General features: G+C 38.6%; 2 long non-coding RNA genes across 2 annotated transcripts; both read right to left on the bottom strand.

Moving 5' to 3' along the window:
• Nucleotides 1-4,124: 4,124 nt before the first annotated feature.
• LOC135157779 (uncharacterized) lies at nt 4,125-6,028 on the bottom strand. Its single transcript, XR_010296752.1, has 3 exons — nt 5,960-6,028; nt 4,767-4,893; nt 4,125-4,259 (listed from the first exon to the last, which is right to left on the bottom strand). It is a non-coding gene; the product is annotated as an uncharacterized LOC135157779 (long non-coding RNA).
• Nucleotides 6,029-19,178: 13,150 nt separating this feature from the next.
• Nucleotides 19,179-22,649, bottom strand: LOC135157869 (uncharacterized). Its single transcript, XR_010296788.1, has 3 exons — nt 22,481-22,649; nt 20,779-20,903; nt 19,179-20,276 (listed from the first exon to the last, which is right to left on the bottom strand). It is a non-coding gene; the product is annotated as an uncharacterized LOC135157869 (long non-coding RNA).
• Nucleotides 22,650-22,878: the final 229 nt, after the last annotated feature.

Below are 22,878 nucleotides of genomic sequence, written 5' to 3'. Positions count from 1 at the left end.
ATTTTTATTAATCGTTGTTACTCTATCGCGTTTATGTTAAATAAACGTTTTTTTTAATTATATGTTTTTTTGTTTTGATGATGATCCTCCAATGTCAGGATCTTATATCAATAACTTTTGAATTTGAATTTGTATGTGAGGGTATGTATGGGGGGGGGGGGGGGTTAGGTTAAGAGAGTGTTAAGGTAGTTTTGAAGGTTGTTCGTATTTGACAGATGGATGCAAATTAGTGTGTCACTCGCTCCCTCCCCCCTAACCCCCACCCATCTCTCTCTGTGTGATTGTGTGTGTGAGAGATAGGTCAGAATATGTGCGTGGGTGTTGAGTTCAGAGAGGGGAGTGTTGTGTACACATGTTGATGCACGATATTTTGCGTGGGTAAGGACCACTGAACTTGAATTCAGTGGTAAGGACGGTCTGGGGAAGGTTTGAACTGTGTGTGTGTGGGTGGGTGCTCGGATGTGTGTGACAGAGTAGTGTGTGGGCATGATGTGCGCGTGCGTGTGTGTGAGTGTTAGAGTGGGTGTGTGTATGTGTGTATAATTATGTAAAGTTATGTTGAAGCTTGATGTAAAATGGGATGCAATGATAATACATGTATGTTGATTTATGTTTTCCTGCAAATCATTCAGTCATTCAATATCAATTATTATTAAAATACATAGAGGGTTGGGGGCTCAGTTTAGTTAGTTATTTTTTTTTAGATATAAAAGTATTTTTTAAGGAATTTCATTCCATTCTTATTTGCTTCAGTTTTGGGTAAATACATATTATTTTTTTAATATCCTTGTTGATATAAAATGAACATTTGTGATTATTTGTATTTATCTTTCGTTGGGGTTTAAAACTGCTGATAATATGACGTCAAAAGGACAGTCAAAGCATTCACCGATACATACAACGTAGACGTCAGAGGGCGCTGTCTCCGGTGGGACACAGGGGGGTGAAACTCCGCTTCTGCATCCGGTCAGAATTGAAGAAAATTTTGGAGGGTCAAAAGTGCACACTGCTCCCATTTTTCGTATACAAGCCTATGGACACCGCCACTGTTTTGGTACACCAGCGAAATGAAGGCGTGGTCACGGAACGTCCTTCGCGCATAGCGTAAAAATATGTAAATTAGTATTTTGTCACTAATTAGCATAATGCGCGACCTGATTAATATCGTTTATGGTGTCTGTCAGTGATTACATCATGTCAGATCATTCGTTTTTTTCATCCTCAGATTTTTATTATTCATCTATTTTAATGATCTATTTGTTATTGCTTGTTACGATTATTACTGCATCTTTGCTTTGTTTTAGCTGCAAATGGCCAGGATCTTTGTTAAAAAATATTACAGAGGAGGTTCCCAAAGAAAATGTTGCCATATACATCTTTTTTTTAATAAACTGGACTAGATGAGTAAAAATAATTTTCAGCTTATTTTGTTCTTTTCTCTTTTTTACCATGCAGGTTTCCCACTTCCCAAGCTGTTTAAGTACTGGTATCACAACATAAGTGCCAAGAAGAGATATTAAACGGTCTCAAAATTTTTTTAGGTTTCTGGAGCCCTTTTTTCTTTTTATTGCAGAAAACGAAATGAACCTCTTTTCATAATATAAACAAAGATAATAACAAATCAAATTCTTTGCCATAATTGTAGTCTCCAAATAAGTCCTATTATGAATAGCAGTCCTCGGAGCACTTAATTTTAAATGGCGACTTCTATGTCAAACATCAATAATCATGACCTAGGTATATACCATATTTTAGGGGGGAGGGGGTTCTCAAAATGAAATAGGGAAGAGAGCAAACCGATCGTAGGCTATTTCTTTTTTATTTTCAACTGAAAATGAATCTGGTGTAATTTTCATTTGGAAAGAAAAAATACATTTTATATGTAGGTTTAAAAAAATTGGAGAAATAATTAGCCCCCCCCCCCCGTTACCCGTCATGAACAGTAAGGTCTTATAATTGCTTCTTTCAAAACAAACTGAACTTTCACCCCCCCCCCCATCTCTCTCTCTTTCTGTCTGTCTCTCTGTCAGAAACTGACATAACTATATGCATACAAGCAAATAATTCTCCTGTCATTTTACTTTCTTTCCCACTCTTATCCTTATTTTTCTTGAATAATATTTTAATTGACTGCTGTTTGATCTCATGTAACAGTGGCATCATCACATTTCAGTACAGTGCAACATCTTGTGCCATTTGTGCATAACAGCTCAGAAGCAATATATCATCACAATTAATTGATAAATGAAAATTACCAAGATCAAAAAATTCAATTAAAAATTAACATGTTTATTAAGGAATCCATTTTCTAAAACATTGACATTAACATAAAAATAATAATTAGCGTCTACCAAGCATTAAATTGTATTTAAAAAAATGAAGGCAATGCATAGCTAAACAAGTGGAACGCCTCTGGCAGTCTTGCCTGCATTACGCGATTTAATATAGCAGCAGTGCTAACTTTGAAAACTACTATAAAATAATCATTCACAAAAACACCATTCATATAATGACATAATACCACGTTCATTGACCATAGATCGGTGACTTAAGACTTGTCAACTACACCCATGTCCACATTTTATTCACTCTATCCATAAACTTTCAAAGTTATGATGGCAATTCAACAATTACCCCAACATGGCCTAAGTTTATTGACCTTGACTGACCTTGGTTTTGTGACCTGAAACTCACAGGGGATGTTCAGTGATACTTGATTACTCTTATATCCCACGTTTTATGAAATAGATCCATAAACTTCAGAGTTAGGATGGTAATTGAACAAATACCCCCAACATGGCCAAAGTTCATTGACCTTAAATGACCTTTGACCATAGTCATGTGACCTGAAACTCGTACAGGATGTTCACTAATACTTGATTAACCTTATGCCCAAGTTTCATGAACTAGGTTCATATACTTTCTAAGTTATGATGTCATTTCAAAAACTTAACCTTAGGTTAAGATTTGATGTTGACGCCGCCGCCGCCGTCGGAAAAGCGGCGCCTATAGTCTCGCTCTGCTATGCAGGCGAGACAAAAGGGCTGTTACTGGGTAGGGGGTAGTATGGGGTGGGTATATAAATGTACAAAAAATAGGATTAAGTACATTTTTCTACATTGTACAATGTTTGTTAAAATTTAATTCAAAGGATCTCGATGAGCCTATAGTTAAAGGAGAATGAAACCCTTAAAACCAGCTGAATCCATATCAAAGAGAAAAATCTAAGAAACATATTGTTGAAAGTTTGAGGAAGATTGGATGAATAATAAGAAAGTTATGAGCATTTGAATGTCGAGATCACTAATGCCATGTAGATCCTCCCATTGGCAATGCGACCAAGATCTGTGATGTCACACACGTACAACTCCCTCATTACTTTAGTACTTATTTCACTTAAATTCTCACTTTTATAGAGTCTATCACAAGGTGAGGTGTTTTTTTTTATGAGAGGATAAGTACAGAGGTTTCACAACATTATATCATTGATGAATCGTTTGTCATATGATTAGAATGAGCAAAAAGAGATGTTTTGGGGTATATTTTCAGTGTCCAAAGGGGAGAGTTGTTCATTTGTGACATCACAGATTTTGGTCGCATTGCCAATGGTGGATCTCCATAGCATTAGTGATCTCGACATTCAAATGCTCATAACTCTTCTATTGCTAGTCCTATTTTACTCAAACTTTTGTTGATCTTATTCTTTGATTTTTCTGCTTTCATAAAAACTAACTTGCTCCAAGAGTTTCATTCTCCTTTAATATTCCATAAAAGAGCATAAAAACCTTTGATATTCGTTTATTTTCTTCCACAAAAGTTTGTCACTCAAAAAAATTGGTAAATTCCTTTCAAATTTGCTGACAAGAAATAGTCTACTGATGTGAGAGCACTCCTCATAAGGGGGGGGGGGGGGGGACACAATGCCAGAATCCGAAAAAGTGCCTTCCCCAATCAATACATTAGCGAATCATTCACAAAATTTGAGTTGTCTACTGTCACTGTGGTTAGAATTCAATCTATTTTTGAAATATAGTCTATTTATATATTATTGCAGTGGTAGCCCATTTCACATTTTTTTTAGATGAAGATAACAATAAATGCAACTTAATTAACCCTACATAATTTATGAAGACTTGCAGTGGCGTACCGTGGGTCACGGCATCGGGGGGGCACCAGCAAAAATTTTGAGACCGTTTCATATCTCTTCTTGGCACTTATGTTGTGATACCAGTACTTAAACAGCTTGGGAAGTGGGAAACCTGCATGGTAAAAAAGAGAAAAGAACAAAATAAGCTGAAAATTATTCTTCCTCATCTAGTCCAGTTTATTAAAAAAAAAGATGTAAACTCTATTTTATACTCTTCAGTGATAAAACAAGCTTAGCACATGCAGTCACTTTCATCCCACATCCAGATAAATTCATATCAATATAACTATCTACAGTATGTTTTGAAAATAAAGAGTGCAAATTAATTCAAATATTTATCAGAATTTTGTAATAACTGTTAATATTTTGTTTTTTTTATGCGAATGCATGTATAGACAGGAGATATGGATGACAGGAGATATGGATAATTAGTATGCAGTGTTAAAATGGAAATACTGGTGAATCTGAATTCAAACAGATATCGCATCATGTTTCAGCACAATTGGCCATAGCCCACCCCCTCCCAAAAAGGGGGAATATATATATATATATTTTTTTTTTTGGGGGGGGGGTGATGAGCTTAGATACAGCCTGTATATTATCAAAACAGTAAGCATACCTTGCAATTTTTCCATTCAGATATCCTGTTCCTCATTAGATTGTAACTAACACTTGCTGATCGGCATGGTTCTCAATTTTGTACTTCTGACTAGGTGTGAACTGCTAAGAACTTGGTCCAATTGGATCTGCAATTGACAATTTAAATTTGAGAGTTTTAGAGATAAATAAAATTAATCTTCTTAAACAATATTTTTGAAATTTCCAGCTGTCCATATCCCAGGTCTATGTATGAATATTCCAAACTAGAACAAAAAAGTTATCTGGACCCGAAACTTTATTCTCTATCGCATAGAGGCATAGGCCTACCTCACTATTTATAAAAGTAAAATGATTCCAACCACATATTTCTACGGCTGTATAATATAGCTGAATCTGGTCTATGCTGGGCCTGTATAACTTAAGAATCACATCACATTTGAATGAAGTAAACACTAAGAACGTTTTCAAATTACCACCCCAGGCCAAGCCCAGGGTATCCTGTTCAAATAGACTTGATTTAGGTCTAGGGTAGGCTACGCCATTTCATTCAAATCTAACACTAAGTTACTAAGTAACACTTAACAATAACATACACTAATGGCAATGCTAAGTCAATCGTATTTCAACACTGATTATTCTGAAGTAAAACGTTCCTGAATAAAAGAAACTGCTGAGAATTATACTTATTCATATGAAGATGAAAAAGCGGGGACGGACTAGGCCTAAACTTCAACTTTCAAGCTTGAAGTTTGGGCCTAGTCCGTCCCCGCTATTTTCATACCCCAACTACATCGACAATCTCGCAAGCCGGCTAGCACCGGCGATATCAAAGGCCGGATCCAGCTCTGACCATATCCCTACATTGACATAGGCCTAAAATCGACAGTTTTTCGTTACTAAAAAACAGGAGGTCGGAAACAAGTCCACATCTACCCCTGATAATTGTCTAATCACAATAAAACTGAAATACAGGTTTACTTTGGACCTACATGAAGCATTCCGATGAATATCTAGATCTACGACAAATTATAGACCCCTAGATATAATATTTTTTGAAACTCAATGATCACACTTATTTGGAAGTCAGGCAAAAGAAATATTGCAATTGAGGTTTACATAGTACCGGTCCGTAATACAGGATGAGCCCCGAACCCCGGCAAACACATTACAATTTGCAAGTGAGATCAAAACATGAAAATTAGCGTAACTTACTTTTATTCCTATGGAATGTCATTAGAATAGTACTAATGTTCCCTCCAAGATTTTCTGCTCCAATGAAGTTCACTCAGAAACCATGATTTCGAACATCAATTCTATAAACAGATAATTAGCCTAGGTATTTCGTTTCAGAAACTTGAAATTCGCAGAGTCCAAAAGATCACACTTCGCACAGATATCGTAGGGAATTGTGGGACGGAAAAAAATGCTTAATGCATGAGTACATGAATAAAACATTAGCGTTTTATCCAATCATACAAGTGCATTACGCGTATTTTGACGTCATTCTCATGAATAAAACATTGACCCTCCAAAATCAACCTTCAAATTGTCCGCCGGCAGCCATGTTGGCTATGTACAAAACCTATGGGAAATAAAAACGCGCGGAAAGAGTTACCTCTCTAGCTCCCTTCGGGAGCTTATACGTAAGATCGTATCTCTGTGGTGGGACAAGGCCCTATATAAACAAGGTTGCGACAACAGGGGTCAAAGGTCAAATTTGAAGGATCTCGAATAGTTCCAACCGGGCCTTTTTGTCGACTGCTACCATTGGAAATGCGTGCAAAATTTAGAATCATTTTTTATAAATATATTGGAAATCGACGTTAGAAATTTATTTTTACACTACACATTCATATCAATATATTAGCGACCACCTAAATTTATCAAATTTGTACTATCTTATAACAAAATACGTGAAATATCGTTGATTTGAAAAATGGCAACCGAGTTCGTCGCAAGCCGTAAATGCTCACTGCTGCTGGTAGCGAGCGGGACGCTGCACTAATTTTCCCCGGAACTGTCGGGCTGGATGTAAGGTTCTGCTGGCCCCCCACGGGTCGTTAGGAGACCGAGAGGTGAGATGTATGTGGTGCCATAAATTACTAGTTTCGTATCCTAAATTCTTATTGTAGATTTGTGCCGTTGTAAATTTAGCTGATTTTGATATCTCTTTTACCAGAGCGCTCAAAAACATGAATTGATTTGACTTTGAGCATCTTTGAAATTGAGATTTTGTCTTTGTGCTTTGACTTTGTCGACCCTTTGTCTTTGACTTTGACTGAGTGGGCCCTTATTTATTTTTTTTTCAATTTCTGATAACAGGCGGCACATATCATCAACTTGGTGGTCTTCCATGTGGCCCTGGCCCTATTAACAAAAAAAGAACAGCAAAAAATATTACTACTTGATCTAATACTAGGGCCAATATAGGCAAGTCTAAGAGTAAGAACAACTACAAGAAATAGATCTAGATATCGACTACATCATCATCATCATCATCCGTTTAAGTACAGTCCACCAGGTTGCAGTGAATTATATTAATATAAACATGACAAAATGTACAGGCAAAAAAGTGTATGCAAACATGTTATAAGAAAGGTTATTGGTATCCTTAGGAATTACGTTCATTTGAATGATAATCAACTTTGGCAATTTGATTTGAATCATTTTTTTTTTATTTAGATTTTGAAGATGAAACATATATTGCCTATTAATAATTGGTGGAAAGTGAGATAAGTGCTGTGCAGAATGCAGATATTCACTTCCACAAACTTTATTTTTAATTAGAACAAAATTAATTTCAGGAATTCAATTTATTTTGGGGCCATTAAGGCATAAGATGAATTTACAACCAGGACTGTACACATTACATATAAAAGAAAGTAAATAAATACTTATTCATTTCAATCACCACACAGCACAGGGGTTACTAACTGAGGATAAGGTTAGGTTATATTATAACCTATTACATTGGATAAGTGGTCTTGTCAGTTGTCACCAGAATTACAAAAGGCTAGAGCAAGTTTCCTCCTTATATTCCTATCGCTACAGATTTTTTTATAGCGTTCTTAATATTTCTACCCTTTATGCCCTGTAAAAACATACCATGGTGTTCTTTGGATTTTATACCACTTACATTATAATCATGCCTTACATATGATGTACCTTGGTGCTCTCGAGATTAACATGCCTTATTTTATTTTCATATATGATACAGGCCAGGGTTTTCCTTGTAGTTGCCACCGTGATGTAAAACTATTCCGAAGGCAAGCGAAATACCCAAGTAGGCCTAGTACTAGACCAAAAGAATCAGTCTCTGCATTTGGTTGTTTCGCTGAACTGCGTTGGCTTCTCTCACTTAGTAAAATTTAAGAAATTATTAAATAAATCCCCAGAAACGACGGTTATTCCTGTCTAGCCTTGTACCAATTTGGCTATAAACTCTTTTTTTTGTGTACTGGGTGAGTTCAATTCTCACGAGGCATATTCGAACATCATTGACCACTAGGTCTATGATAACCCTAAATGCTTTCATGGTGTCAGTACATGGACAAATGAGTTTAGTAATCCAGTTGGTTTGCATGTAGCTTCCTTTTTTAAAATTAGTACTTTCATTTCTGCACTGCCAATATTTTGCCCATTTTCTAGACCCAAAAGCTTCAATCTCTGTACCATCTCAGATGTTGTAACTTCTGGAATTTTCCATGGCGAAGAAGAATAGTGTAGCAGAACAACATCTGAGATAGTGTAGTAGGTTTCATGCCTTCATGGTCACCATGTATCTTCCTTGGAGCCACACTTAGAACAAGTTTCATTCAGTCTGTGCCTGCAGACTAATGCGGCCATGGCACATCCTCACCCATCCAATGCCATATAAAGTTCATATTGGCATTAAAATGTATTTGCTTAATAAAACAACCTCTTTACAGCTATCTAAATTAATGCATGATCCAACTATATTATCATTACATGTACACTAAATATAAAATAAAAGAAACAAGAGGTAGAGAGTGAGAGATTGACCCTCATTTTATGCTGTTGCCACCAATGAAAGTTCTGAATTTAAATTTGGAACTTCATGAGAGTCGAACTCATCCAACATTGCACAAAATGCGGTCAGGAGACAGGCGGACTGATACATGATGCAAGATTTAAAGGAGATGATTTAAAGGAAATAAAGATTGATTGCACAATGTAGCCCTACATGTATTGTATGTAATATAATCACATCTTATTACTATAATGATGGAAATCAAACAATCATACTTTCACAGCTTACAGGCTTATCCAGTAGTTCCTCTCATCCAAAACAGATCAATCGGCAGCAATTAGGGCCTATTTTATTGTCCACAATCAAATGGAAAAAAAAAATCTACATTTAGATCTAACTTAGATAAGTTTGGTGCATGATCGTGCATCAATGATTATCTAGTCAACTAAGCATGTATTGTCATTGGCTTTTGTAATTACTTATCACACCATACATATCAACAGAGTAGAGGTCTACATGTACATTAGGCCTTTAAATTCTAAAAGTTTCTTTGAAAAACTACAAAGAATTGATTTTAATTCCAAACCATTTCAAATTACTTGGCCTAGTGGAAGAAATTTTCGGTCTAGATACCCAACCTGTCCGGACATGCAACTAGTGGTACGATGGGGGCACTTATCCAATATTACAAGGTTGTGATAACATCCATGTGGTCTAACACCACTTTTAAAAAATGCAGTCCTAAGCTAACACCACTTTTATAACAAGGTTGTGATAACCTTGTCTGCAGTTAGTAACCTGTGTGGTGAACAAGATTGTAAACAAGATTGTTGATTTTCTCTTGATCTAGACTGGATGAATACTTGATATTTTGGAACAGTCAATTTTGACTATAGGCCTACAGTGAATTCATCATCATAAAAAATGCCTTGGCACAAAGCTAAATTGAATTCTTGAAATTATTTTTTTTTCTAATAAAAAAGGGATTAAATAGAGAGTCTGTGGAGATGAAGATCTGCATCAATCTCAGAAGGCCTCACAAAAATATGCTCAAAATTAAAAGTTTTTGAGCGCTCTGGTGAATAAAAAAAAATTCTAAGTTTAGAATGAAAACAAATAACTGAATGGATCTGAGTTTTTTTTATGTAAAAAAAGTGATATTTTAAAGACTTTTTGAGTGTGCATTGTACATGTATGTTGCATTGACTCAAGACAGACAGGGTGGTTGAAGAATGCAAGTGGATGGGGTGCTTCCACTCTTCCTGAAATTTGAGAAATTTTTACTTTTTCCAGGAAAGGTTCCAGAAATGAAAAAAATTCCAGGAAATCCAAAAATTGCAAGGGGGAGGGGTGGCAAAGCCAGCTTGTGCCCCCCCCCAGACCCCTTGAGAAGCAAAACTAAAAATTGTAATGTAGAAATGCAGAAGTGTGCCCCTGCCCCCCCTTGAAAGTGAAGACCCTTTTCTTTTAGCGTGTTAAATTTTTCCTCAGAAAAATGTGCCTCCCGTTTTGGAAAATACTGGATCCGCCCATGATTACAATTAAACAACAATTAACCGTAGCAACTTTAAAATATTCATGTAATATTTTATAAAGATTTAAATCTAACATTAGATCTTCCTCCGGATCCAGACGTAGGCTCCATCATCGCAGCTCATAATTTTCTGCACTCGTTATTTCCTAATTTTGTTCCTATTTTTCAAGAGGACATGATGAACAAAAAATGTTAAATTTCTTAATTTTGGTCACTTCTTGGACCAAATTTAAGCTCACTGTATTAATTATTATTTATTATTGCCAGATTTTCGTTGAAAATCAAAATTAAAAATTCCAGGAATTGTCTATGAATTTCAGAAAATTTGGGATTCATTTTCAGGAAATTTGTTTTGGATCTTTGGAAACATCGATGAGGGGTTGGGTGTCTGGACACTGAAAAATGAAGCCTTGTATACCCAGTTGTTGTGTGTCCAGACGATCAATTTTAGAAAGTCGTCTGGAAAAATTTACAAAATACAAGCGAAGTTTCATCAATTTTTAGTACAAAATTGTTGTAGTAAGTCACCCCACCCCCCATATAGGTCTTCCACCGGGAGATGGCGCTGGACCCCTTTTAGACGCTGGAGGACGTTGGATCCCTTGGATCATCGTATTTGAAGCTGAACTCACACGGAATAGACAGGAACTAAGGACATCACTCCAGAAAACTACTGGTAGGTGACTTATTCCTTATATTCTTAGCTTCAGGTATCAACCTAGTAGTGGTCAAGCTGGGGGCGCGACCGCTACAAAATGTTAGGGAATATATTACAGAGATCAAAATAGAAGATGACTACAACTATTAAATTCATATAAAGACAAAAAAGAAGGCTTCAAAAATATAAAGTGTCCGGACACCCGACCCCCATCCTATGTAGAAGTCTAGGCTTGCTGTTTTTTTTTATCTCACTTGTTTTTTTATTTTTATCTCACTTCTCAGGAAAATAAAGCAAAAAATATGGCTTGAATAATGCTTATCACCATCATTATTTGTTCTTTATAATATTTTCTTACATTCCGTGTTAAAAAAATCAAAGACATTGCTTGTAAACTTTTCAAAATCGAAAGGAAAAACTCATGTGTCCGGACGCCCAACCCGTCAGGAAACACAACCAGTCACAGCGTATATCGGCCTACTGAGCCAGATGCACTGCCGGCTACGGTTGCCAGTCCCATACCGTATCTTTACTGTCATGTTTACGCCTTGGAACTATTAAAAATTAGTAAAAAAGCATGTTAAAATTCAAAATTATTGCAAACCGATCACATAGATATGAAGCACATTAAATTCTCGTTAAAAACTATCATTTTGTTTTTCTTAATAACAATTGTAATTACCTGAAATTTGCTGTCGAAAAATCTCCCCCATTGATTTTGTACACAAACTTCGGTGAGTTTGGAACTATTCAAAAGCTCCATGAGCAAATGACGGCAACTTCCGGTGTCGCAACCTTGTTTATATAGGGCCTTGCGGTGGGATGCAGGGGGGTGAAACTCCGCTTCTGCATCCGGTTAGACATGGGGAAATTTTGGAAGGTCAAAAGTGCACACTGCTCCCATTTTTCGCGTACAAGCCTATGGACACCATAACTTCATGGCTCACCAGCGAAACGGAGGCGTGGTCATAATTGGCCTGCGCGCACAGCGTAAAGATATGCAAATAAGTATATTGTTACTAATTAGCATAATGCGCGACGTGATTGATTATAGAGTTGCGTCTTTGGTAAATAATATTAATAAAGTAGATTATGTCATTCATTCCCACGTTCACCCCCCGGTATTCAGTTGTTAATTCATCTTTCCTTGTTTACATATTTTCCTGTCGCGATTATTACTACATCAATTAATAAAATTATTTATTTGCTATAGCTATTTCCCTTGAAGAAATGTGGAAGCTTACAAGGAATTCATTAATAGGATTGAACTTAGGGATCTGCTTGCTCGATCTATTCATGCAGTCATCACTGCATATTATTTTCATTACACATCATTAATAGCCATAATTATTTATATGTTTGGGTTCTTTTTTTAGGGGGGGGGGGGTAAATACTTAAAATGATCAGAGAAATCTGAGCAAGAGAGCAAAGCAATTTAGAAGGCCATTTTGTCTTTATTTTGAAATTGAAATGAACAATCTGGTGCAAATCTTATAAAGATTTAAAAAAAAAAATTCTAAGTTTGGGATGGGAGCAAAATTAAGACAGCCCAATACCCCCCCCCCTCCCCCCGCATGAATTCACTCTCATCAAAGCTATCTTAAAAAGGTCACTTCCAAACAAGATGAAATTTTATTTGTACCTGCCCGCCCCAAAATCTATCCATCGATCCCACCCTTTCCCCCTCTCTCTTCCACACACACACATACATGTACCACATAATCATGCGAGCAAACAATTATTCTCATATCATTTTTATCCCACTCTTAAATCAAACTCATTTATCTCTTTAGGAAGAATATCTAATTTGGCTGCACCTGATCTTAAAATGTCACAGTATGCCATATTTTTATGGGCTATCTTGCCATGCATGCATGGTATTTTGATACTTTATGTTATACTCTTACCTGTTGTACTAGTATTATACCCATAGATACCTGACAAACAAAATCAATCAATCAGTAGCACCATCATATTCCAGTCATATAGAAGTATTCTTCATTATCATCATTACCTACATCACAACACAGTTTGGTAGCAATAACATCATTATCACATATCTTTCACGCAATGTGAATAAATAAATCACGAATATCAAGATTAGAAAGTATATTTCAAATTAAAATATTTATTAAGGAATCAATTTCTGAATATGTGATCAAAATATTCCTATCCTCTTTTTCTCGCCAAAGCATCACATTACATCAGCAAACTGCATATAATGAATGCAACAGAAATTGCAAGGCTGTTACAAGGGAGGGGATGTAATTTTTTTGGTAAAATCTAGAGAAAAAAAAATTAAAAAAAATCACTTTCATAGGTAAAGCCTTGTAGCGACCTAAATAATTTGATTAACTTTATTTCTAGTTTTGTCTAATTAAAGACCCACTAGTTTATTTTGCCGCCGTTTTTTAGATACGTCACAGTCTTTACAAATCGTATTACTTATAATTTCCTCCGCTGACTAAGTAGTCCAGCAATAACATATTTCTTTTATTTCTTAAAAATAACAGTTAATAATTGTATATATTAAAAATAAGATTACATATAACAATTGTTTTAATATACTTATTTATTACCTTCCTTTTCATTCGGAAGTCCCGATTTATTTTTATTAAAATAGTTCGATAACTCATGTCGGGCAAGCCCTTACGGGAAGGCGCGTTTAGCGTCACTTGCGGGAAATAAGTCATCGAGAAAGGTGCCCAGACCGTACGTCTTCTTATAATCGATTTTCTGTGTAAACGTGGCAAGGCAGTTTTTAATTACGTTAATCAGCCAAGCCACGTACTGCAAATGCGGTTCGCCACCCGGGTTTTGAGCTACCTTCTGCACCTTTCGTGTAATTCATAATTTCACCGCCCCATGACCAGGGGGTTTTCTTTCTCCCCCATTAAAAGCAGTCACCAATCTAAAACTTGACTACGGTATTGTTTTCTGTCGGGTGTACATCTCAAACGAGGAACCTGCCCGGTTCCTTCATTGGTGATCCCGACGTGATCTGCACCCGATGTGATCGATGCCAGCGAGATCGGACTCCGACCTTACCTAAGCCCAGCCGAAGCCAGAAGTGATACTTGGCCGATGTGATCTGAAGCCCGAGTGACCCGAAGTCCGACGCAACCAGAAACTTGCAATGACGCAGAGCCCGTCGTCGTCGTGACCTGCTGCTCAGCTCGACATAACTCAAGCACTGGCATTTTCCACCGTCGGACGTCGACCTTCTAATGTACATTTCAGATCCGACAGTCAATCGTCAAGTCGGGACGTGATCATTAAACGTCTCGGGACATTTTTAGGTTACTCAATAATTATTGATGTAATTTTATATTGTATTGAATGTATGTATAATTCGCTTCAATATGCTAAGTGATAATGAAGCTGGTCCTGATGGAGCACCACCCGTCCCCGCATTTGCAAACCATGTACAAGCGGTAGCGATTAAGCTCCCACCCTTTTGGAGAAGTGACCCTCTGGTCTGGTTCGCTCAAGCCGAGGCGCAGTTCGCGACACGCGCCATAACTCAAGAAGCGACGAAATATGCGCATGTCATCGCCGCTCTTCCGCAAGATGTAGCACAGGAAATCCGAGACATTTTGGTAAATCCTCCGGCAACTGACCAATATTCGACCTTAAAGAAAAGCCTAATAGCGCGTGTTAGTGCTTCTGAACAGCGTAGAGTTCAGCTTCTTCTAACTGAAGAAGAATTAGGTGATCGCAAGCCCTCGCAGCTTCTTAGACGCATGGAACAACTTCTAGGCGAGCAGAAGTTAGAGAAAGGAATATTCAAGCAACTATTCCTCCAAAGATTGCCCGTTAATGTCCGGCAGATTTTAGCATCTACTAGTGAAGCCTTACCGCTCAGCGAATTGGCTGCGTTGGCTGATCGTATTGTTGAGACACAGCCATACACGCCTGGCACTATTTCAGCCATTGCGCACGGAAATGCGGAAGCTACTCCGAAAGCTACTCCAAAAGCTAGTAGCGATCTCGAAAGTCAGGTTTCCGAACTCACCAGGCTGGTTCGCAATCTCACAACCGTTGTGGGAGGTATCCAGCGCAGTCGTAGTCGAAGCCGTAGCAGGAAGCGTGATAATAGACAGGTCAGACGCGACACGTCAACAGATGCTTCGTCCGATGAGCTATGTTGGTACCATCACAAATTTGGTGACAACGCGCACCGTTGTAGACCACCGTGCGCACGACATAATGCTAGTCTTACGGAAAACTAGCAGGCCAGCGGGTTAACGGGGCGACAAACCCTTCTGGTCAGCCCGAAAATATTGATAGTCGCCTATTCTATGTCAGAGACATAGAGACAAGAGCGAAATTTCTTGTCGACACCGGTGCGGCCGTTTCTGTATTTCCGCCTACTAAGCAGCAGCGGATGCACAAGTCCGACATCACGCTTAGAGCTGCCAATGAGTCGATTATACATACTTACGGTCAACGCTCGCTTACATTGAATTTTGGTCTCCGGCGCACGTTTAGATGGCTATTCATTATCGCCGACGTATCTACTGGAATACTCGGTGCAGATTTCCTACACAATTTCCGTTTATTAGTAGATGTGAACAGACGTAAGCTACTGGACTGTTTGACAGGTCTCAGTGTAACGGGTAGTCCTGCGAACTGTCCACGCATTAGTCCTATGTTCAATACGACGGATAACCCTCATCCGGTTTACGAGATGTTGCGCGCGGAGTATGGTGAGATCACCGTACCCACATATAAAGCGCAAGCCTTGAAGCATAATGTGGTCCACTACATCGAGACTCGCGGTCCTCCGGTACACGCGAAACCTCGCAGGCTAGCGCCAGACAAGCTTAAGATTGCTCGCGACGAATTTCAGCACATGCTCGAACTCAAAATCATCCGTCCATCCAATAGCCAATGGTCTTCCCCATTACATATGGTCCCGAAGAAGACAGCAGGAGATTGGCGACCCTGTGGCGATTACCGAGCTTTGAACCGTGCAACAATCCCAGATCGATATCCGGTCCCGCACATCCATGATTTTGCTGGTCACCTACATGGGATGAAGGTATTCTCAAAGATTGATCTGGTACGCGCTTACCATCAAATACCGGTTGCGCCTGAGGATATTGGAAAAACCGCCATTAGCACACCCTTTGGACTCTACGAGTTTGAAAGGATGCCGTTTGGTTTGAGAAACGCTGCCCAAACATTTCAAAGGTTTATCGATCAGGTGACTCGCGGACTTGATTTCGTTTATGCGTACATCGACGACCTCCTTGTGGCTAGCGCCACAAAGGAAAAACACGAGGAAGACCTTCGACTACTCTTCAGCCGGTTGCAAGAGTATGGCGTGGTGATAAATCCAAAAAAATGTGAGTTTGGAGTGCCCGAATTGGATTTCCTTGGTCACCGCATCACTAGTGAGGGAATCGGTCCTCTGCCAGACAAGGTCAGCGCGATCCGCGACGCCAAGGCGCCTACAACCCTCAAGAACTTGCGAAGTTTCTTAGGCCTCGTGAACTTTTACCGAAGGTTCATTCCGGGCTGCGCAAACATCCTGATGCCACTTACGGATTTGTTGGGGAATAAACGAGGCAAGCGCGGCAAGCGATCTCGCAAGGCGCTGGAGTGGACTCCGGCATGCGATATAGCTTTCCGTGAAATCAAGGAGGCACTGGCAAGAGTCGCTTTGCTCACCCACCCGGACGTGGATGCCCCATTGAGCCTCATGGTTGATGCGTCAAACCATGCCGTCGGCGGAGTTGTACAACAACTCAAAGGTGATGCTTGGCAACCGATTGCCTTCTTTTCGCACAAACTACAACCAGCGGAAACTCGTTACAGCACGTTTGGACGCGAGCTTTTGGCAGTGTTTTTGACAATCAAGCATTTCCGCTACATGCTTGATGGACGGCCATTTTGCGTTTTCACGGATCATAAGCCGTTGATCTATTCTTTCCATGCCAAACCTGATCGATATAATCCGAGAGAGATTAGACAGCTTGACTACATTGCTCAATTCACAACCGACTTGCGTCATGTGAAAGGAGATGACAATGCAGTCGCTGATGCGCTATCACGCCCCGAAGTCAATGCCTTGCACACTGACACACGCGTCGATTTTAAGCTCATTGCGCAGACTCAGAAGTCTGACCCCGAATTGCAAGCGATTCTGAACGCGGAAACCGAGAGCAGCATGGCACTTCAAAGCGTGCCATTGATCGATACTGGAGAAGAGATCGTATGCGATATGTCACACAACCTTGTGCGCCCGTTCGTGCCGGAAGAACACAGGAGAGCTGTTTTCAATGCGATACACGGCCTGTCTCATCCTGGTGTTCGTGCGACTCAAAAAGCCCTTACTGCCCGTTTCGTTTGGCCAGGTGTCAATAAGACAGTTCGACATTGGGCACAATCATGTCTTCACTGCCAGCGGTCAAAGGTTAACCGGCACGTCAAAGCACCCTTCGGTATTTTCAGTGCACCGGATGCACGTTTCGGGCACGTGCATATTGATCTCGTTGGTCCGCTCCCTCCGTCTAATGGGAATACGTACCTCCTCACTTGCGTAGATAGGTACACCCGGTGGCCAGAGGCCATTCCGATTCCTGATATGACAGCAGAAACAGTCGCACGAGCTTTTATAGAGCGATGGATTTCGGTGTTCGGCGCACCAGACTGCATTACTACCGACCGCGGGAGGCAATTTGAGTCTCGTTTGTTTGCGGAGCTATCCAAACTGCTCGGAACCACAAGAGTTCGTACGACGTCGTACCATCCGGCTGCTAACGGATTGGTCGAAAGATTTCACAGGCAGCTGAAGTCGGCTCTGAAAGCTCAGGACGACCCGCAACACTGGCACGAGTACTTGCCTATAGTACTCCTCGGCATACGCACTACCGTTAAAGAAGACCTAACATGCTCACCTGCCGAGCTGGTATTCGGTACCACTCTGCGTCTGCCAGGTCAGTTTATTGCTCCGGAACGCACCGTAGTTGATCCCAGCGATTATGTCTCGCGATTAAAGCAACACATGAGTGATTGCACCGTAACTCCTACGCGAGTTAAACAAGGAGCTACTTATGTTCCGAAGGATTTGTTTAACAGCTCATATGTATTCGTTAGGGTAGACGCTGTACGCAAGCCCTTGCAACAACCGTACAACGGTCCCTTCAAAGTCTTGAAGAAGAATAGCAAATTCTTCACCCTCGACATAGGGGGCAAGCGCGAAACGGTCAGTGTTAACCGGTTGAAAGTCGCGTATGTAGAAGAGCGAGCTGATGGCGATGCACTTATTTCTGAGAAAGCGCCAGCGAACTACGCCGCAGCTCCGAAAACCAGTCCGTCAACTGCTAAAACGTTGCCGGTACAGCGCACCAACACAACTCCACCCGTCAGGATTACTAGGTATGGTCGCCATGTTCATTGGCCTAAACGATACATGGCAGTTGGTTAGTTCACGATTTGTAATTGTGATAATATATCTACATGCAATGTGTACTTCATTGTGATTCGTAATGTAGTTGTAATTCGTAATTGTAACCTTTTTTTGTATATATATTCCCTGTGTGTGAAAACGTTTACAACTTCATTACTAAGGGGGGATTTTTTGTAGCGACCTAAATAATTTGATTAACTTTATTTCTAGTTTTGTCTAATTAAAGACCCACTAGTTTATTTTGCCGCCGTTTTTTAGATACGTCACAGTCTTTACAAATCGTATTACTTATAATTTCCTCCGCTGACTAAGTAGTCCAGCAATAACATATTTCTTTTATTTCTTAAAAATAACAGTTAATAATTGTATATATTAAAAATAAGATTACATATAACAATTGTTTTAATATACTTATTTATTACCTTCCTTTTCATTCGGAAGTCCCGATTTATTTTTATTAAAATAGTTCGATAACTCATGTCGGGCAAGCCCTTACGGGAAGGCGCGTTTAGCGTCACTTGCGGGAAATAAGTCATCGAGAAAGGTGCCCAGACCGTACGTCTTCTTATAATCGATTTTCTGTGTATACGTGGCAAGGCAGTTTTTAATTACGTTAATCAGCCAAGCCACGTACTGCAAATGCGGTTCGCCACCCGGGTTTTGAGCTACCTTCTGCACCTTTCGTGTAATTCATAATTTCACCGCCCCATGACCAGGGGGTTTTCTTTCTCCCCCATTAAAAGCAGTCACCAATCTAAAACTTGACTACGGTATTGTTTTCTGTCGGGTGTACATCTCAAACGAGGAACCTGCCCGGTTCCTTCAGCCTTATATAGTCAATATAAGGGGACATCAAGGATGTCATTAAAAAAATTAACGATATACCTCTCTCTCAAAGTCGGTTACTCAAATATCAAGTAATTTTTTTTCAGCATTTGCTGACAAGAAATAGCATGCTAATCTAACCGAGGGCACTTCACAAAAAAGGGAGCACATTGCCACATTTCTCTGAAGAGTGCCTTACCAAATCTGCACATTAGTAAATTAGTAACAAAATTGCTTATTGTCTATTGTTGCGAAGTGCTGCTAGAGCTGTGTTCTATTTCCAACAATTTTTTTTTCATTTGAAGAGCTAATTTAGTTCATAATACGGGACATGAACAATACAGTGCTACAAGAACAAAAAGAGATTAAAAACGAACAAAACAGTGCAACTTTTCACTTCCCCAAAAAATAAATTCAACAGCTTAATGTCCAGCACTACAGATCCTTGTTTCATAAAGACGTCAATTATGGTAAAGTTGCCCCAATTGTAACTAGTAACTAGCATGGGAACCTCAATGTTGATCTGTTACTTTAATTTTTCCATGGTAATTACCAGAATGGCAAAGAGTTAGAGTAGTGGTTAGACTTAATGAAATGGGGTCCAGGAGTGAGAGTGATTTCTTAATCCTTTGTTCTGTCACCTTGTTTTTTTTAGTATGCACATTTTCAATGAAAATCCATTATTTCTTATTGTCTTATGTATGTCTGTAGGCATGTACATAGCCCAGAACTCAGTAAAGACCCATTCTGAATTGATTATATTACCAGAATACAACTTATCCCTTTCAAACTACTTATATCATTAACAGTTCTTTCACTACTACTACATGTAGATGATTAGAACATTAATAAAGGGTGGGTAGGTGTGCCCTTTGGGAAAATATTTCAATCTTGTGTGAAACCTATGGACCTAAATATCAATACTCCAATTTTTTTTCTACAGATGTGTAGTTCAAGCAACATTCAATATGTATTGACATGTTTATTCAAATTCATTCAATTTTTAAAACGTGTACTTGTGATGAAGTAGCTACTTGTTATGAACTTGGCCTCCATATTTCTTCTTATAATCTGCCCTGGTGATACTCAAACTGCCTGCGGAACCTGCATGGTAAACACAAAAAAAGAAAAGAACAAAATGAGCTGCTGATATAAATTATTCTTACTCATCTAGTTCAGTTTATTAAGAAGTTTTAAACTTTTAATTAGGCCCCAATCTTCCATGCAATATTGTTTAGATAATGCACATGTAGTAATCTATATAGCCAGATAAAAATCATAGATCACTATTTATAAAGCATTATTCATAGAACTTTTTTGATTAAGTGTGTAAACTGATTCAAATATATATCATAAAATTACTCTCAATATTTTGTCCTTTTTATTTCTGTCTACAAAGTAACTGAGTTTTAAAGTGATATCACATATGACTCATGTAGATAAGATAAGGACATGGACAATAAGTATGCATTGATGAGAATGGAAATACTGGTGAATCTGAATCCAAATAAATATTTACTCACAACGGAGCTTTACTTGCTATAGCCCTCCCCCCCCCCCAATAAAAAAGAAATAGGAGGCCTTTTTTTAATGAAAACAAGCATACCTTACAAGTTTTCAGTTCAAATATCCTGTTCCTCATCAGATTGTAACTCTTGGTGATGTGTAAATGGTAGTTGACTTTGTACTTCTGACTGGGCTGGGACTGCTAAGAACTTGATCCCATTGGATCTGCAATTCAAAATACACACAATACATGTACTTTACAGTTTAGAATTTTAGAGGTGATAAACAAAATTCCTCTTTTAAAACAATATTTTCAAAATTTCCAGCTAGTCCTATCCTAAGCCTTTGAATATTCCCAACTAGAAAAAAGCTGGTCTTGACCGAAAACTTCCTTCTCTATGGTATTATGTTCCACTGACGAAATAGGCCTACCTGGCTCTGTTTCCACTGACCATCTTCATTGTCAATAAGAGTCAGTAAATGGTTCAAGCATATACGTGGCCTACTATAGCGAGGCCTTTTGTCAATCTTATACACCAAGCCAGCTTTGACAGATGTAGGATAATTATTATTTGTGTGATAAATTTGCCCTCGCTCATTCGTTTTTTTTTTTTTTAATCGTCTAGATCTATAAACATGTGAATCTCTACATCTAAGTGAGTTCCTCTTTAAGTTTGATTTTGATTTAAAAAAAAAGTTAGCTTGCTCGCAAGTTTAAATGACCCTTTGCCTTTCACCATAAATATGGTCAAGTGAGGAGGACAATAAAGATAAATCAATTGGATCAGCCCTCTCTCTACTTATAGTATACTTATAAAATTTAGAATGGGGCACTTTAAATTTTGTCACCCCTTCCCATAAGAAAATTGCACTCATGGTATACGATAACTGAGCAGTTTGAAACCTGAGAAAGAAATGTTGTCCCCCAAAAATAAGAATCATTTAACTCCGTTATATAATTTTAGTCCAACGGTCCAGGCAGGGACTAGAATAAAGTTAATTTAAATCTTCGTAGAAAAAGTCAAACCAGACAGATCTAGAATTTCATTTTTAGAAATCAAGATCTAAGTTAGACCTTTCCTAGGGCCTTACTTTTTAGTAAAAAAAGAATAATGTTAAAATCTGTCTCAAACCATTCCACCAGTGGGCAGTGGCAAATCTACCGATATCAATATCATTCCAAATAGATCTAGGCCCGGCTAGGCCTAGTTCATTTAAATAATTGATTTAAAATTAATTTCTTTTTAAATGCAGAGAATTATATTGATTCATATAAAGATGGAATAGCGGTGTCAAAAAATCAGTAGGCTCAGGCCCAACTTTAAACTTCAACTCAAGCTTGTCAGTGACATTAATTCCCAACACCTAATGACCTAGCCTACATCGCCATCGGCAATTTCGCAGCCGGCTGGCACCGGCGGTATCAATGCCCATTTCCCGCTCTGAGTCTGACTAACTTTTATATTATTTGGCTTAGATTTAATGCAGCTTTGCCGTTACTGCATGAACAAGTCCACATCTACCCCTGATATATGACAATGTACTGAAATACAGATTTAATAAGGACGGACATGAAGCATTTTAATTAACCAACTTAGTTCTACGAAAAACTATTATTTTCTGAGAAAATATGTCAGTCAGATCCGGAGTCAGATCTCAGTAACTTAATGGAAATATGGAAATTGTGGTTTCCGTAGTAAACTACACAAAGTACATAAGGCCCTGACTGCGACGCCGAACCCCAGCAGCAAACACATTACAATTACAACCGAGATCAAAGCACGAAATTGAACTTAACTTACTTTTATTTGTATGGAATGCCAATACTTTGATGTAGATGTTCCCTCATAATTTTCTGCTCAACTGAATTTCACTCAGAAATCATGATTCCGGATATTAATTCTATAAACAGATAATTAGTCTTGCTATTGTATTTCAAATGTTGAATTTCGCAGAGTAAAAAAGAACGACACCTCGCACAGATATCGTAGGGAATTGTGGGAAGGAAAAAAATGTTTAATGCATAAGGATATGAATAAAACATTAGCGTTTTATCCAATCATACAAGTGCATTATGCGTATTTTGACGTCATTACTCATGAATTATACATTGACCTTCCAAAATCAACCTTCAAATTGGCCAAATGGCAGCCATGTTTGTTATGTACAAAACCTATGGAAAATCAAAAACGCGCGAAAA

The sequence above is a fragment of the Lytechinus pictus genome, unplaced genomic scaffold (genome assembly GCF_037042905.1).
Source record: "Lytechinus pictus isolate F3 Inbred unplaced genomic scaffold, Lp3.0 scaffold_20, whole genome shotgun sequence".
NCBI lineage: Eukaryota > Metazoa > Echinodermata > Echinoidea > Temnopleuroida > Toxopneustidae > Lytechinus > Lytechinus pictus.
This window is presented reverse-complemented; position numbering and strand designations above follow the sequence as displayed.